At 36.9% G+C, this 16748-nt stretch overlaps 1 long non-coding RNA gene across 1 annotated transcript in view; it reads right to left on the bottom strand.

The window, feature by feature from the left end:
- Positions 1 to 1805: 1805 nt before the first annotated feature.
- LOC141506468 (uncharacterized) overlaps positions 1806 to 16748 on the bottom strand; it is a 117857-nt gene continuing 102914 nt past the window's right edge. The window contains exon 4 of the long non-coding RNA XR_012473901.1: positions 1806 to 1889. This is a non-coding gene — a long non-coding RNA (uncharacterized LOC141506468). The remainder of the gene's footprint in view (positions 1890 to 16748) is intronic.

The raw sequence follows: 16748 nt of genomic DNA, 5'->3' as shown, positions 1-16748 counted from the left end.
TTTTTAAGTGTTAAAAATTGTTTTACATATAATTTCAAAAAATACAAATAATCACAATCAAATAAAATGAATCCATGTTAGAGAAAAAGAGACAGAGAAAGGGAAGGAAAGGAAAGGAAGGAAGGGAGGGAGGGAGGAAGAGCAGGAGGGAAGAAGTGTCAAGAAAAAGAGACAGAGACAGAGAGACAGGGAAGGAAGAAAGGAAGGAAGGAAGGAAGGAAGGAAGGAAGGAAGGAAGGAAGGAAGGAAGGAAGGAAGGAAGGAAGGAAGGAAGGAAGGAAGGAAGGAAGGAAGGAAGGAAGGGAAAGGAAAGGGAAGGGAAGGGAAGGAAGGGAGGAAGAGTGGGAGGGAAGAAGTGTCAGACTTACTTCATCTACTTTTATGATAAGCTGTCTATCTGAGATTAGGAGATACCTTAGAAAAAAGTATATTGCTTGGTAAAATATCTCATGGCAGTCTCTTTGAAAAGACTGAGAGATTTGGGTTAGACCATACTATAATTAGACCAATTGAGAACTGGCTGAATGACTGGATTCAAAGAATTAATGCTTTGATGTCAGTTTGGCAGACTGACTCCAACAGAATGCCCTATGGGGCTTTGTGTTGTTGTTTAACCTTTATAACATTGAGTTATATCAAAGCAGACACATCCAATTTGCAGATAACACAAAACTAAGAGATATACCTAACATATTGTATGAAAGAGTCAGGAATCCAAAAAGCTCTAGACAGAGTAGAACATTCTATTAAAACAAGTAATATAAAATTTAATAGTTAAAAAATGTCAAGTCTTATCCTTGTCTTCTAAAAATTATTCTCACAATTATAAGATGAAGGGGGCATAGTTAGAATGCAATTTGTCTGGAAAAGATCCAGACTGCAAAACAATTGTTAGTTAACAGTGTAATATGATATAGCAGTGAAAACCAAAAGAAAAGTTAAAGAGATATTGGGTTGTACCAAAAAAAGGCATGACTTCCTGGTTTATGAACTTCCCTGTTGGCTTATATGCTGGAAAGGTCATTTCTGTAGATTTGTGTTCAGTTCTTGTCAAAAAGGATGTTCATAAACTAAAGAGTATGAAGAGGAGGGCAATGAGGATGATGAAGGGTCTTGAGTTCCTGCATATGAGGATCAGTAGAAAGACCTGGAGATGTTTAGTCTGGAACAAAAGGATTTTTTTTAAAAAGATGGAATGACTTGTGCTGTCTGACCCCAGAGAGCAGAACCTGGAGCAATAAATAGAGGTTGCAAAGCAGGCTTGATATCAGGAAAAACCTCCTGATGAGAAGAGTGGTCCACATGAGAACAGGCTGCCTTGGGAGATAATGGTTTTGCCTCTGGGGAAGGTCTTCAAGAAGAGACTGGATGATCACTTATTGGGCAAATTGTAGTTGAGATACTTGTCAAGGAATAGATTGGATTGGATGGTCTCTGAAGTCCCTTCTCTGAGATCTCTTCCAACACTAAAATTTTGTGATTCTGTGAATCTGGCCTTATTGCCCCAAAAGAGCTTAAATTCAGCAATGGCTATACAAATGAGAATGACTGAGATAGACTATCAGTTGGGTTGAGAGGTCTGAAAATTTCCCAAAACATCAGTAAGCTAGCTCTGTGTCCCTGGGCAAATCACTTAACTCTATTTGCCTGATTTTCTTTATCTGTAAAGTGAGGTGAAGGAGGAAATGACAAACCACTCCAATATCTTTGTCAAGTGACCAGACATAAGTGTTTGAATAAACTTATTGTGGCCCAACTCCTCCACAATACCTGAGAAACTGGCCCATCTAGAGGCTGTAATTTCTTGCTAACTTCTCTGGTGTCGTTCTTCTCTGCACTCCACAAAATCTTCTCACTCTCCTTAATTCCAAGTCTGAGACTGGAGAAACCTTAAAAACGAAGTCCCACAGTCATAGCCAGTCAGCCAAGAAAGAATTATTAAGCACCTATTAAAGGCTAGGAATAGTGCTAGGCATCTAAGATACATAAAAAGGCAAGAGATAGTCCCTTCTCTTAAGGAACTTACAATCTGTTGTGCGAGACGATAAGCAAACCAATATTACAAAAAAAACTATCTATAGGATGAGCATTGAATGAAATGAAATCTAAATTAATTAGAATCAAAGGGGGTTAAGATAGGTTGTAGAAGGTGAAATTTTGGTTAAAAAGTAAAGGAAGCTAGAGAATGAAGTAGACAGAGATGAAAAGGGAGAGCATTCCAAGCATGAAGGATAACCAGGTCGGGAAAAATGCCTAAACCAAGAGGTGGAGTGTCTTGTCTGTGAAATAGTCAAAGGGATATCACTGGATGGAAGAGAGTGACAAGGCATAAAGAAAGATAAAGCGATTAGGTTATTAAGGGTTTTAAATACAAACACCATTTTGTTGATACTGGAGGCAATAAAATAGTGAGCCAGTGGAGTTTATTGAACAAGGAGAATGACATGATCAGACTTTCACTTTAGGAAAATTATTGAATAGCTGATTGTGGAGAGTGGGGAGAGACTTGAGACAGGTCTTAAAAAGACATCCATTCCCAAGAAACATAGTTCCTCTGACATCTGTAAGTGAAAAAATGCCACACACACACACACACACACACACACACACACACACATCCATTATCCTGGTGAACTTGTATTCAGAGATACCTAACTCCTGCCACTGGGTACCTCATACTCACAGTTCTGCTCTATTGAACACCTGGCATACTGAAACTTAAAGCTCAACAGCATCCTCTGTAGAGATAACAAATTTTAAATTCAAATGGCATCTTTGTTTCAGGTATATAGTACTAATCTCTTTACTCTATCACTACTTAATACTGGTTTGTGCCTGTAGAGCCTTCCAAGTCTGTTATGGTCTAATCAGCCAGTCAGACACTTGGTACCTTAACTCCAACACAGTGAAGTCATCATCTCCTACCAATTACTGGTTCAGATAGGGAGGAGTCTCTTTAGGAAAGCTGGTTAATCTTGTTCCTTATTTATCAGAATGAATGAATAAAAGACATTATGTATTGTTGGGGGCCTCTAAGCCCCTGGAAAGGGGCAGAGTTAAAGGGTGAAGCTTCCCCTGAAACTGGTTCTATTTCACACCATCTGAGAAGGCCCTAGCTTGTATCCTTCCTAAAGTCCCCACCCCTATAACTGTTCCATCTTCCCATTGGCAAACTAACCTCCTATTTTCTGATTCTCAGTCTAGGGATTTAGGTCTGATGTAAAAATTAGTTTTGTGTCCTTGGTCCTAACTGCCTCATATTTTCCAAATTGTAGCTCACTGGCCTTGGCAGCCTGCCTGCCTGGAAAGTTGGGTTCTCCAGCATATGAGAGGGGTTAGTAGAAAAAGAGAACATTTCCCAGCAGGAGGACATCAGATCATTATTTTCCTGGATAATGTGATTTCATCCACAGACCTCTGTGCCTTTGATGCTCCTGGGAATCCTCTGAAACAAGACCTGAGAAACTAAGAGCGAAGTAGGAGATTTCCCAGACTCTCAGATCCTTATTGTGAATATGGCATTAATGCAGACCCATATGGCTGAACTTGATCTTTCAAACAGGTAATTCTATCCAAAAGACAACAAAAATTTCCTTGGCTCCTAGAGCTAGAGAAAACCTTAAAGATCACCTAGTTCTTTGTCTTACAGATGAAGAAACTGAGGCCAAAGACTCCAAAACATCAATAAATTTCCCCATATGAAGGGGAAGGATTTCTTTCCAACTTCTACCAGTTATCTGAATCCTAAAGCTCCCAGAAAAGGACTTTCCCCCTAGGGTTGATGGTCTGCTCTGAGCCTTCAAAATTGCAGAGAAGAGTAAAAATTCCAGGATGACAGATTTAGATTGCTCTCATCTTTTATTATTATGGACTCTTAGCATTGGTGCACAAAAAGACCTTAAAGATTCAACCCTTTCTCTTGCTTGATAGAGGAAGAAATGGAAGACCAGAGAGAAGGGACTTGCCCAAAATCACAGAGTGATTCTAGAATCCAGATGTCTTGACTCCCAAGTCAGGCTTCTTTCCACAACTAAGGGGTAGAATCCTAGAACAAGAATAATTCTAAATTTTAAATAGAATATTTAATAATATTCTATTATTAATTGATAATATTCTAAATAGACTATAACTAGCTAAAAAAACCCAGAGATCATCCGGTCTCAAAGCACCTCATTTTACAAATACAGAAGCTTGGATTTGATGAAGTTAAATGATTTTTCTAAGAGCATTCACCTCTAGCAACAGAGGCAGGATTTGAATAATGATCGTCTGGGACCCCAAAGTGAAATGGTCAAGGAAAGAGAGGCAGTGTGATAGAGAAAATGAAACACTGAAACTGGGTTCAGCTTCTTCTCTGATGCTTATCACCTATGTATCCTTGGGCAAATCAGCTTACCTGGGCCTGTTTCATACTTATGGTCAGTAAGATAATGAACTTATCCCAATACACAGACTGTTCCATCATTTTTTTCCCTAGTCACTCATCTGCATAAGACCTAAAAAAAAATCTGGGAAATGTAACTGAGATGAGCACCATAAAAAGATAGAGTCCCTCACATAGGGAAATCATTTATGACCCAAGAACCTTGTCAAATGGGAGAAGTAAGTTCCCCTAGTGCTTTCATTTAAATTCTGAGAAAACAAATCAATTTCAAAATTTTTTGTAAGAATTAGTGGTTAACATTCTGGAGAGTAATATGGAACTCTGCTCAAAGAGCAATAAAACTGATCATACCCTTTGACCCAGTAATTCCAATACTAGGCCTGTATCTAGAAGAAATCATAAAAAATAGGAAAAGTCCCACATGTTCCAAAATATTCATAGCAGCTCTTTTTGTAGTGGCAAAGAATTAATTAGAAATTGAGGGGATGCCAATCAGTTGGGGAATGACTGAACGATTCATAGTACATGAAAACTATGGAATATTATTGTTCTATAAGAAATCATAAATGGCTAGACTCTAGAAAATCAAGGAATGAATTACAGGAACTGATGCTGAGCAAAGGAAACATTGAATACATTAACAACAACCTTGATGGATACAGCTCCTCACAACAGTTCATCGAGCTCAAAGAATCCTATTAGACCAACTATGGACAATGCTATTCCCAGAGGAGGAAAAACAAAACAAAGAGCAAAACAAAAAACCCTTCAGGATTTGAATGAACACTGCATTTACTTTTTAAAATTTTCTGATTTCTTTCTTTCCTTTTTCATAGTTTTCTTTCCCCTTAATCCTAATTCCTCATACCAAAATTGATTAATCTGAAAACATATTAAACATGTTTGTATAACATTCACCTGACTCTTCACCACTGAAAGGAGGGGAGTGGGAAGGGAGGGTGAAATGCAAAAATAACATAATGTGCAAGTCATGTTATCATGATCCTTGTCAATTATGGTGGACAAACTATTACTGTTGGTGTAGGAAACAGTACCTCTCTACAAAGGAGAATTTTTTCTTGTCTTTTATTTTTCTATTCTGTTAAATTAAATATGGTTTGCTTTGATCTTCATTTTGATATAGTCTTCTGGTCAACTGGTAAAAGAAACATATAGTTAAGTGAATGGGTTCATGAAGAATATAATTTGGTAGAGATGTTAATGTATACCAACTAGATTCCTTGAACCTGGGAGGAGAGCATTCACATGGACCAAAGTGATATGAGCCCCAAGGGGGGGGGGGGGATTAACAATTTGCTTTCTGGGAGGCTAGGTGGCACATTGGATAAAGCACGAGCCCTGGAGTCAGGAGTACCTGGGTTCAAATCTGGCCTCAGACACTTAATATTTACCTAGCTGTGTGGCCTTGGGCAAGCCACTTAACCCCATTTGCCTTGCAAAAACCTAAAAAAAAATTTGGTGATAGGGTGGCTAGGTGGCACAGTGGATAGAGCATGGGCCCTGGAGTCAGGAGTACCTGGGTTCAAATCAGGCCTCAGACACTTAATATTTACTTATCTGTATGACCTTGGGCAAGCCACTTAACCCCATTTGCCTTGCAAAAACATAAAAAAACCCAAAACAATCTGGTTTCCATTTCCCCAAATGCAATAAGTTTCAAGATTGTTGATCTGGAAGTGAATGTTGGCTAGAAGAGAAGATGAGGGGTAATAAATGATAAATAAATTAGAGGACCAAATAGCAACAAATCATCTCTTCTCTTCTCTCCCTGTGGAGACATGTAGTACCTCCCCTAATATACTAATCTCTATGGGCCCTATGACACTAGGGCTTTGTCACCTGTGCAATATATTTTCAAATTCTAAAAAGCTATAAAATCTTAGGGAAACAAGGATATGAGGTAAGAATTTCATCCTGGAAGCAGTCCCAACAACATATATCTGTTCCTTCCTTAGTTATTCTAACCTCCCCCCTTCCCCCCTCCCTTCCTATTTTTAGTACATCAGAGGTGGAAGATGCTTTATCGATCATCTCATCTAACCTCCTCGTGGGACAGAGTTTAGAGAAGAATGAACTGGTGAGTGTTGGAGTAAAGAGGGACACTTTCCAGAGAAAGTGGGCTATTTAAGTATCATTTCCTGTCTAATTACTTTCAGGACACATAATCTAAAGAATCAAGAAATATCATAGTCTAGTGAATAGAGAGTTAGGAAGCCATAGGATGATCTAAACTTATATCCCACCTTCTGAATTTCCCTAGCTGTATGACCCTGGGCTGCTTAACTTTGCTGAATCTTGTTTTCTTGGGGATATTAAATGATCTATCTATTATCTATTTAATAGAAGAGTATGAAGGAAAATGTTTTATAAATTTAGAGTGCTACCAATATGAATCATTATTATTGTACTGTATTGTATTGTATTGTATTGTATTGTATTGTATTGTATTGTATTGTATTGTATTGTATTGTATTGTATTGTATAGATTTTTTTCTATGTTTTAAAGCAGGGCTCCTCCTATAGCTCTCCTCCCAACCTCAATTGTAACATCCTTTGAGAACAGATGTTTGGATCAGGTATGACTTTTCTGTTGAAATTCTGGAACCTGTTCAAGTCTTTATTCCAAACCCTTTAAATAAGTCATGATCTAGAGGTGTACACAGAGACTCCTGGAGCTACTGTTGTTTTGCTTTGCTTTCCAGGGTTAATCTGATTGTTGGTGACAAGTTTTGTGGGAGGAATCATATGTCTTTGCAGAAGATTGAAGGCAGTAGATACAACAATGCAAGTGAATGGTATGACAAGGAAAGAGTAGACAAAGAGCTCCTCAATGGACTATTGGCCATTCCTTTAGCAGATGTTTTCCTGTGTTTAGTTTTTTTGTCATTATTAACTGTCTGTGGAATTCTGATTTAAGACATGACATACATTGGCCTGAATGTTCTTTAAGTTCAGTCCTTACCTTATATATAATAAATTTGCCTCTAATTTTATGAATTCCTTAAACTTATATTACTGTATAATGTAGTTATATTTAAAATGACTGCAAATTAGCATGGGCTCCCAGATCTAGAATCTAGAAAGAAATCATTTTCTGGGTAAGTAAATATTTTAAGAAGCCAAAAAAACATGATCTATGGCAGAGAACATACATTTCAAGATACAAAGGCTTTCTATTAGCAGGACTATTGTCTTGAATTTTTCAAAGTAAGAATGGCTTGGTTATAGTTCTTCCAGGTTGATATTATTAGGATCTATATATAAAAATACAGAGCAGCATAACTTATTCATTTTTTATTCTTTAGGACTAGTTATATTCTATAAGCAAAGAAGTCTTAGGTTAAGTCAGGATTCCTATTTTTGTAAAAATGTTTCAGTTGGATTAGCAATAACATAAGAAATAGAATTTAATTTCCTTCCAACTTCACCAAAGAATAGATCCATTTTATATTTATAAATCCTCTACTTCATCTTGCAATTTAGAGTTTTCTCCCCCTTTAGATTTTTTTTATTTTTACGATCATTGATTATCTTTCTCTCACTCCTCTCTTCCCATTGATTAATGGAAAAAAAGGAAAATGAAGCATTAAACTCTGATAACAAAAGTACATTGTCCAAGAGAACAATTTTCTATATTGGTCATGTCCAAAAATATATATCTAATTCTGAATTTTCTGTATTCTAAATCCTCTCTGGCAGAAGGTAGATGGTATGTTTCATCTTAGATTCTCTAGACTTGACATTTATCATTGCATTGGCCAGAGTTTTAAAATCTTTGCAAGTTTTTTTTCTCTGTAATGTTATCCTTGTATAAATTGTTCTCCTACTTATAATCACTTCACTCTGCATTAGAGTTCCTAGAGTACATTCCAGTTTCCTACAAAATTGTCTCTTTCATCATTACTTATGGTACAATTATATCCCAAAACATTTATATAATATAATTGGGGAATGGCTAATTCCCCAACAGATGACTGCTCCCTTAATTTCTAGTTTGGAACTACCATGAAAAGAGTTACTCTGAGTATTTTTCATACATTTCAGTCCTTTCATAAAAAATCAAGTTCCTCTTATTTTGATCTTTTCTTGGGCCTAAGCATAGTAAAGGTTTAGATAGTTTGCAGGGTAAGTATGCACAGTTTAGTAACTTTGGGGGCACAGTTCCAAATTGCTTTGTTGAATGGTTGAACCAGTTTACATCTCTACCAACAGTATTCTTGTGTGCCTATTTTTCTGCAGCTTTTCCATAATTTGCCATTTTCTTCTTTTGTCATTTTTGCCAATTTGAGGGGTATGAGATAAATCTCATAGTTGCTTTAATTTATATTTCTCTATTAGTGATTTGAAACATTTTTTCAAATGGTTACTGATGCCAACCTTTGAAAAATGCTTTGTCATATTACCAAATATTGGGGAATCTCTTAATCTTCTTATAAATTTAGATCACCTTTTGATATTTCTTGGATATGAGATCTTTATCAGAAAAACTAGCTATAAATATATTTTTCAATTGCCTATTTCCTTTCTAATTTTAACTGTGTTAGATTTGCTTGGGCAGAAACTTTCAAATTTTATGTTATCTTCTGTGATTCTCTCTGTCATTTGTTTGTTGATAAATTATCCATAATTCTAAAAGGTAACTTCTTCCTTACTCCTCCAAGATGTTTATATTACCTTTTGTGTAATGTATCCATTTGGATAAGTCATGTCATGTAGTTTATTTTGGCATACAGTATGTGATCCTGGTATATACCTAATTTCTGCCAGACTAATTTCCAGTTTTTCTAGTTTTTGTCAAGTAATGAAGCTCTCCCCCACATAAGTTAGGTCTTTGGATTTATAAAGCACTATGTTCCTGTTCATTTACTCCTATGTTTTACACATTCTTTTCCATCAATAGACCTCTATTTTTAAGCCTGAACATCATAGTATAGTTTGAAATCTGTTTTTGATAAACCCTTTCCAGTTACCTTTCCCCTCCCCCACTATTATAAGCAGCTGAGTGGTACAGTGATTAGAATGCTAAGCTTAGAATCATGAAGATCTAAATTCAAATCTGACCTCAAACATTTCTGTGCCTCCTTGGGCAAGTCACTTAGGATCCATTTTCCTTGATTTCCTCAAGTGTAAAACAGGGATAATAATAATAGCATCTATCTCAAAGATTTTTATGAGGTTCAACTGAAATAGTATTTATAAACTGCTACACCCAGGGTCTAGCACGTGGTAGGTATTGTTTCAATGCTAGTCATCATTATTTCCTTAAGATTCTTGAGATAATTCTTGATTAGTCTTGATTCTTATTCCTCCATAAGAATTTCATTATAAGCGTGGCTAGGTGGCGCAGTGGATAAAGCACCAGCCCTGGAGTCAGTAGTACCTGGGTTCAAATCTGGTCTCAGACACTTAATAATTACCTAGCTATATGGCCTTGGGCAAGCCACTTAGCCCCATTGCCTAGCAAAAACCTAAAAAGAAAAAAAGAATTTCATTATAATGCTTTTTTGTTTTCTTTCCTTTGATTATTCATTCATGACTTATTCAATTTCTTTTTCAGATATAGTATATTACTTCTTTTGCCAATCTGAATGGTTTAATTTTTGTCAGGTATCAATTTTTGTAAGATAGTACTCCAATTTATTAGTTCAATTAGTATATAACTGGGCTAGTTTTTGAGCTTTTCCTTTATTTTTCTGAATTCTCCTTCCTTGAGTGTAGCTCTTCACATTTGTATTGCATCTTAGTGAGACCTGAATTGAGTCTGTAATCTTACATTTATTTATCATAACTCCATTTTTCAATGGACTTTCTAGATGAACAATGATTTTCATTATTTGGGAAATGGTTGTCCTTTACTCTGTCATTTGGCTCTCAAAAGTTATTGTTGATCTTCAGTTGTTTTTCAGTCATGCCCAGTTTTTCATGATCCCATTTAGAGCAAGGTTACTGGACTGATTTCCCATTTACTTCTCCAGTTTGTTATACAAATGAGGAAACTGAGGTTAAGTGACTTCCCCAAGATCTTACAACTAGTAAGTGAGGCTGTATTTGAACACAGGAAGATGAGTTTTCCTGGTTCCAAGCCCTGTGCTCCATCTACTGTACTACCTAGCAGCCCTTGAAAGAAGTCCCATTCCCAAACATTCAAGCTCCCACCAATAACCATAGGTTATAGGCAGTCTGATTTGGAAAGGACATTGAGAAGATGGTGACAGGAGAAGAGTCGGTGTTCTCTCTTAAAACTCATAAAATGGGGGACTTCCGGCTAAGATGGCAGAGAGAAGACAGGCACAGTTCTAAAGTTTCCTGATCTCTTCCCCATCTATCACATGAAACAAACCTCTTAAAAGAAATCTGAACCAGGAAACCCAGAAAGAAAAGCCAGGAGAAGAAAATCTACCTCAGGATTTGTCTCCTGCAGCAGCCTTGGCTGAGTACCAGCAGGTGAGTCTGAGCTCCCAGGGAAGATCAGCCAGACCAACAGCTGAATCGGAACCGGGAGTCTGAGGGTCCAAGAGCTGGACCTGCTGGATCAGCAGTGGGGCTGGACAAAGGGGGCTTGGGTCCGCAGGAAAGCAGAGGCGCTGGTGTTGGTGCTGTCCCCCTGGAGCTTGGGGAAGGGGCTGCGGGGAGACGTCTGGTGCAGGAGAGCTATGGACACCATCCCTGGGCTCCTCAGGTCTGAGAAACTCTGAGCCCATGCCTCCATTGCACTGAGGCCTCCTCCCAAACAAATGCAAATTACTTCTGCCTCAGGCCCAGGTGTGTGAGCAAAAGAACCAGCCCAGCTGAGGAATCACCTCAGGCCAGGGTAAAGCCCACCATTGATTGAAGGCAAAAGAATTCAATAGCTCCAATTCCCTCCCTCAAGCAAAGGGAGAAGGCCTTGCAACCAAGGCCACAGACACCCCAGAGAGGGCAACCAGCACCTCCTACTGGCCAGCCAGAGAAACTGCACACAGTAAAGCCTTTAGAGATCCCAAGCCCAGGTGAACCAGCCCAACCCAACTCAAGGTCTTAGCATAATTAAGAAGGGTCAGCAGAAAGGTGGATCCATAGAAAAATTCCTGGAAGGGAAAGACCCCAACCCAGAGAGACCTGGAACAACTGAGGAGAATACAATCTGGTCTCCAGCACAGAAAGACTTCCTTGAAGAAATAAAGAAGGAGTTTAAAAATCAACTGGAAAATTTGGGGGAGACAATTAATACCTTGCAACAAGAAAACAAAACCTTAGAAAGTAGAATTGGACAAACACAAAAGGAGAATAAATCTCTCAGATCATCAATTGGACAATTACAAAATGAGAATAATTCTCTCAGATCCTCAAACAAGCAAATGCAAAAAGAAATTAATTCTCTCAAAACCTCAATTGGACAAATGGAAAGCTCTTTCAAAAGTAGAATTGACTAATTGGAAAAGGTTAATGAAGAAAACTCCTCCCCCCAAAAAATAATGGAGTCTACAGAAACTAATGACTCCACGAGACAGCAAGAGTCAGTTAAACAAAATCAAAAAATAGAAAAAATAGAAGCAAATGTGAAATACCGCATCAACAAAACCACTGACCTCGAGAATAGATCGAGGAGGGGAAACCTGAAAATTATAGGACTTCCTGAAAACATTGAAGAGAAAAAAAGCCTGGACTTAATATTACAGGATCTAGTGATGGAAAACTGCCCTGATATCATGGAATCAGAGGGCAAAGTACTTATTGAAAGAGTACATCAATCACCACCAGAAAAAGATCCTAAAATGAAAACACCAAGGAATGTAGTGGCCAAATTGCAGAACTATCACATAAAAGAGAAAATCCTGCAAGCAGCCAGAAAGAAACAATTTAAATATCAAGGAGCCACAGTAAGGATCACCCAGGACCTGGCTGCATCAACTTTAAGGGCCTGGAACGAGATATTTCAAAGAGCACAGGAGCTTGGAATGCAGCCAAGAATCTATTTTCCTGCAAAGCTGAGCCTTCTCTTCCAAGGAAAAAGATGGACATTTAACGAAATGGAAGAATTCCAAAAATTTCTGATGAAAAGACCAGAGCGAAACAGAAAATTTGGATATCAAACAGGAGGTCCAAGAGACACATGAAAAGGTTAAAAAGGGGGGGGGGGTGGTAAAAGGAAAAAAATACAATCCAGCAAGTTGAAACTGGCTATATCCCAGCATGGGGGGGGGGGCGTAGAGACTCTCATAAATCCTGAGAAATGTAACTCTAACAGAGAGAATATACCTAGCCAGAAATGATGGACATCCATGACCTATGCATGAGACTGATATCTAATGGGCTGTAACTGGCTTTAACTCCACTGGGGAGAAAGACTCTAATACCTCTCAGGAATTTTGACTCTATTCAACAGAATATACTGAACTAGAAGGGACAGACACTCAGAATTTTCTATGACTTAGATAGAATGATCTAAAAAAATACACTACCTCCCTAAAAAGGGGGACAGGAAAGAGACGGGAGGAGGGAGGGGATTGAATGGGACAAATCTCATTACACTAAGAGGTACAAAAAACCTATGGTAATAGAGGGGAAGAAGGGTGTAAAGGAGAAACACTTGAATCTTCTTCTCATCAGACTTGGCTTAAAGTCAACCTACAAATATTCAGTTAACTTATAAAACATCTAACCTTTCAAGAAGTTAAAGGGGAAAAGGGGAGGGGGGACAGAGAAAGGGAAGGGGAGTGGAGGAAATAAGGGGAAATAACAAAAGGAAGGGAAGGGAACAGGGAAAGGGGAAAGAAAGGGGAGGGTGTGATATAGGAGGGCAAACACACTGAAGGGGGTGTTATTCAAAAACAAAATACTGGGGAATATGGATAAAAGGGGGGAAAGGGGAAAAAATACAAACAGAGGGAAGATAGCACAAAGGGCAATAAAGGATTAGTAATCATAACCTTGAATGTGAATGGGATGAACTCTCCCTTAAAACGTAAGCAAATAGCAGAGTGGATTAAAAACCAGAATCCTACAATATGCTGCTTACAAGAAATTCATTTGAAGCATAGAGATACATATAGAGTAAAGGTAAAAGGTTGGAGCAAAATATATTTTGCTTCAGCTGAAGTAAAAAAAGCAGGGATAGCAATCCTTATCTCAGACAAAGCAGCAGCAAAAATAGATAATATTAAAAGAGATAAGGAAGAAAACTTTATCCTCCTAAAAGGTGCCATAGACAATAAAGTCATTTCAATATTGAATATATGTGCACTCAGTGGGACAGCACCCAAATTCTTAGAGGAGAAGCTGAAAGAATTACAGGAAGACATAGACAGCAAAACTCTACTAGTAGGAGACCTCAAACTCCTGCTATCAGATCTAGATAAATCAAATCATAAAACAAACAAGAAAGAAATTAGGGAGGTAAATAGATTGTTAGAAAAATTAGATATGGTAGACTTATGGAGGAAACTAACTGGGGATAGGAAGGAATATACCTTTTTCTCTGCAGTACATGGAACTTATACAAAAATTGACCATGTACTAGGACATAAAAACCTAATGATCAACTGCAGAAAGGCAGAAATAGTGAATACATCTTTCTCAGATCACAATGCAATAAAAGTCATATGCAATACTGGGCCAAGGAGATATAGACCCAGAGCAAATTGGAAACTGAATAACCTCATCTTAAAAAATGAGTGGACCAAAAAATAAATTATAGAAAGAATTAACCATTTTATCCTAGATAGTGATAATAATGAAACAACATACCAAAACCTATGGGATTCATTCAAAGAAACTCTCAGAGGATATATTATAGCTCTAAATGCTTATATGAATAAATTGGAGAAAGAGGAAATCAATGAACTAAACATGTACCTAAAAAAATTAGAGAAAGAACAAATCAAAAATACCCAATCAAATACCAAATTAGAAATTTTAAAAATTAAAGGAGAAACTAATAAAATTGAAAGCAAAAAAACTATTGAATTAATAAATAAAACCAAAAGTTGGTATTATGAAAAAACCAATAAAATTGATAAACCTCTGGTCGATTTGATTAAAAAAAAAGAAAGAAGAAAACCAAATTGCTAGTATTATAAATGAAAAAGGTGAACTCACCACAAATGAGGAGGAAATTAAAGTAATAATTTGAAAACTTTATGCCAATAAATTTGATAATCTAAGTAAAATGGATGAATATTTACAAAAAATATAAGTTGCCCAGGTTAAATGAAGAAGAGATTAAATACCTGAACAGCCCTATCTCAGAAAAAGAAATTCAACAAGCCATAATTGAACTCCCTAGAAAAAATCTCCAGGGCCTGATGGATTCATAAGTGAACTCTACCAAACATTTAAGGAACAATTGGTTCCAATCCTATATAAAGTATTTGGAAAAATAGGGAAAGATGGAACTCTGCCTAACTCTATCTATGAAACCAATATGGTACTGTTACCTAAACGAGGAAGAGTTAAAACAGAAAGAAAATTGTAGACCTATTTCCCTGATGAATATAGATGCAAAAATCCTAAATAAAATCTTAGCAAAATGACTACAACAAGTCATCACTGGGATAATACATTATGATCAAGTAGGATTTATTCCAGGAATGCAGGGTTGGTTCAATATTAGGAAAACTGTTAGTATACTCAATTATATCAATAACAAACCTATCAGAAACCATATGATCATATCAATAGATGCTGAAAAAGCTTTTGACAAAATACAGCATCCATTCCTATTAAAAACACTAGAGAGTGTAGGAATAAATGGACTGTTCCTAAAAATAATTAGCAGTATCTATCTGAAACCATCAACAAGCATTATACTCAATGGGGAGAGGCTAGAGGCATTCCCAATAAGATCAGGGGTTAAACAAGGGTGCCCATTATCACCACTACTATTCAATATTGTATTAGAAATGTTAGCATCAGCAATTAGAGAAGAAAAAGAAATTAAAGGATTTAGAATTGGGAAGGAAGAGACAAAACTCTCACTCTTTGCAGATGACATGATAGTCTACCTAGAGAATCCCAAGAAATCATCTAAAAGACTACTGGAAACAATTAGGAATTTTAGCAAAGTTGCAGGTTATAAAATAAACCCCCATAAATCCTCAACCTTCCTATATATGACTAGCAAGAAACAGCAGGAAGAGCTAGAAAGAGAAGTTCCATTCAAAGTAACCTCAGACGGTGTAAAATACTTGGGAGTCTATTTGCCAAGACAGACTCAGAATCTTTTTGAAAACAATTATAAAACACTGATCACACAAATTAAATCAGATTTAAATAACTGGGCAAATATCAACTGCTCATGGATAGGTAGAGCTAATATAATAAAAATGACAATTCTACCAAAACTAAACTATCTGTTTAGTGCCCTACCAATCAAAATTCCAAAAAATTACTTTAATGAGCTAGAAAAAATTGTAAGTAAATTCATATGGAGAAATAAAAAGTCAAGAATTGCCAGGAGCCTAATGAAAAAAATGCAAACGAAGGTGGCTTAGCACTACTCAATCTAAAATTATATTATAAAGCATCAGTCATCAAAACTGTTTGGTATTGGCAAAGAAATAGAGTGGTGGACCAGTGGAATAGACTAGGTATAAAAGCAGGAGAGGATTATAGTAATCTGCTGTTTGATAAACCCAAAGAGTCAGGCCACAGAGATAAAAACTCCCTCTTTGATAAAAACTGCTGGGATAATTGGAAGTTAGTATGGAAGAAACTTAGATTAGACCAACACCTCACACTCTTTACCAAGATAATATCCAAATGGTTACAGTACATAGACATAAAAAACAATACTATAAACAAATTAGAAGATCAAGGACTAGTCTACCTGTCAGATCTATGGAAAGGGGAACAGTTTATGACTAAGGAAGAGTTGGAGAACATTACTAAAAACCAATTAGATGATTTTGATTACATTAAATTAAAAAGTTTTTACACAGATAAAACCAATGTAATCAAGATCAAAAGAAATGTAGTAAATTGGGAAACAATCTTTACAACTAATGATTCTGACAAAGGACTCATTTCTAAAATATACAGAGAACTGAGTCATATTTTTTCAAACAAAAAGCCAATCCCCAAATGACAAATGGTCAAAGGATATGCAAAGGCAATTTACAGATGAGGAGATCAAAGCAATCCATAGCCATATGAAAAAATGCTCTTAATCATTAATTATTAGAGAAATGCAAATTTAAGCTTCTCTGAGGTACCACCTCACACCTCTCAGATTGGCCAGTATGACCAGGAAGGAAAATGATCATTGTTGGAAGGGATGTGGGAAATCTGGGACACTATTATACTGTTGGTGGAGCTGTGAACTCATCCAAACCTTCTGGAGAGCTATTTGGAACTATGCCCAAAG

This window comes from Macrotis lagotis, chromosome 1 (assembly GCF_037893015.1).
Source record: "Macrotis lagotis isolate mMagLag1 chromosome 1, bilby.v1.9.chrom.fasta, whole genome shotgun sequence".
NCBI lineage: Eukaryota > Metazoa > Chordata > Mammalia > Peramelemorphia > Peramelidae > Macrotis > Macrotis lagotis.
Note: the sequence above shows the minus strand (reverse complement) of the source record. Positions and strands in the feature narration are given on the sequence as shown.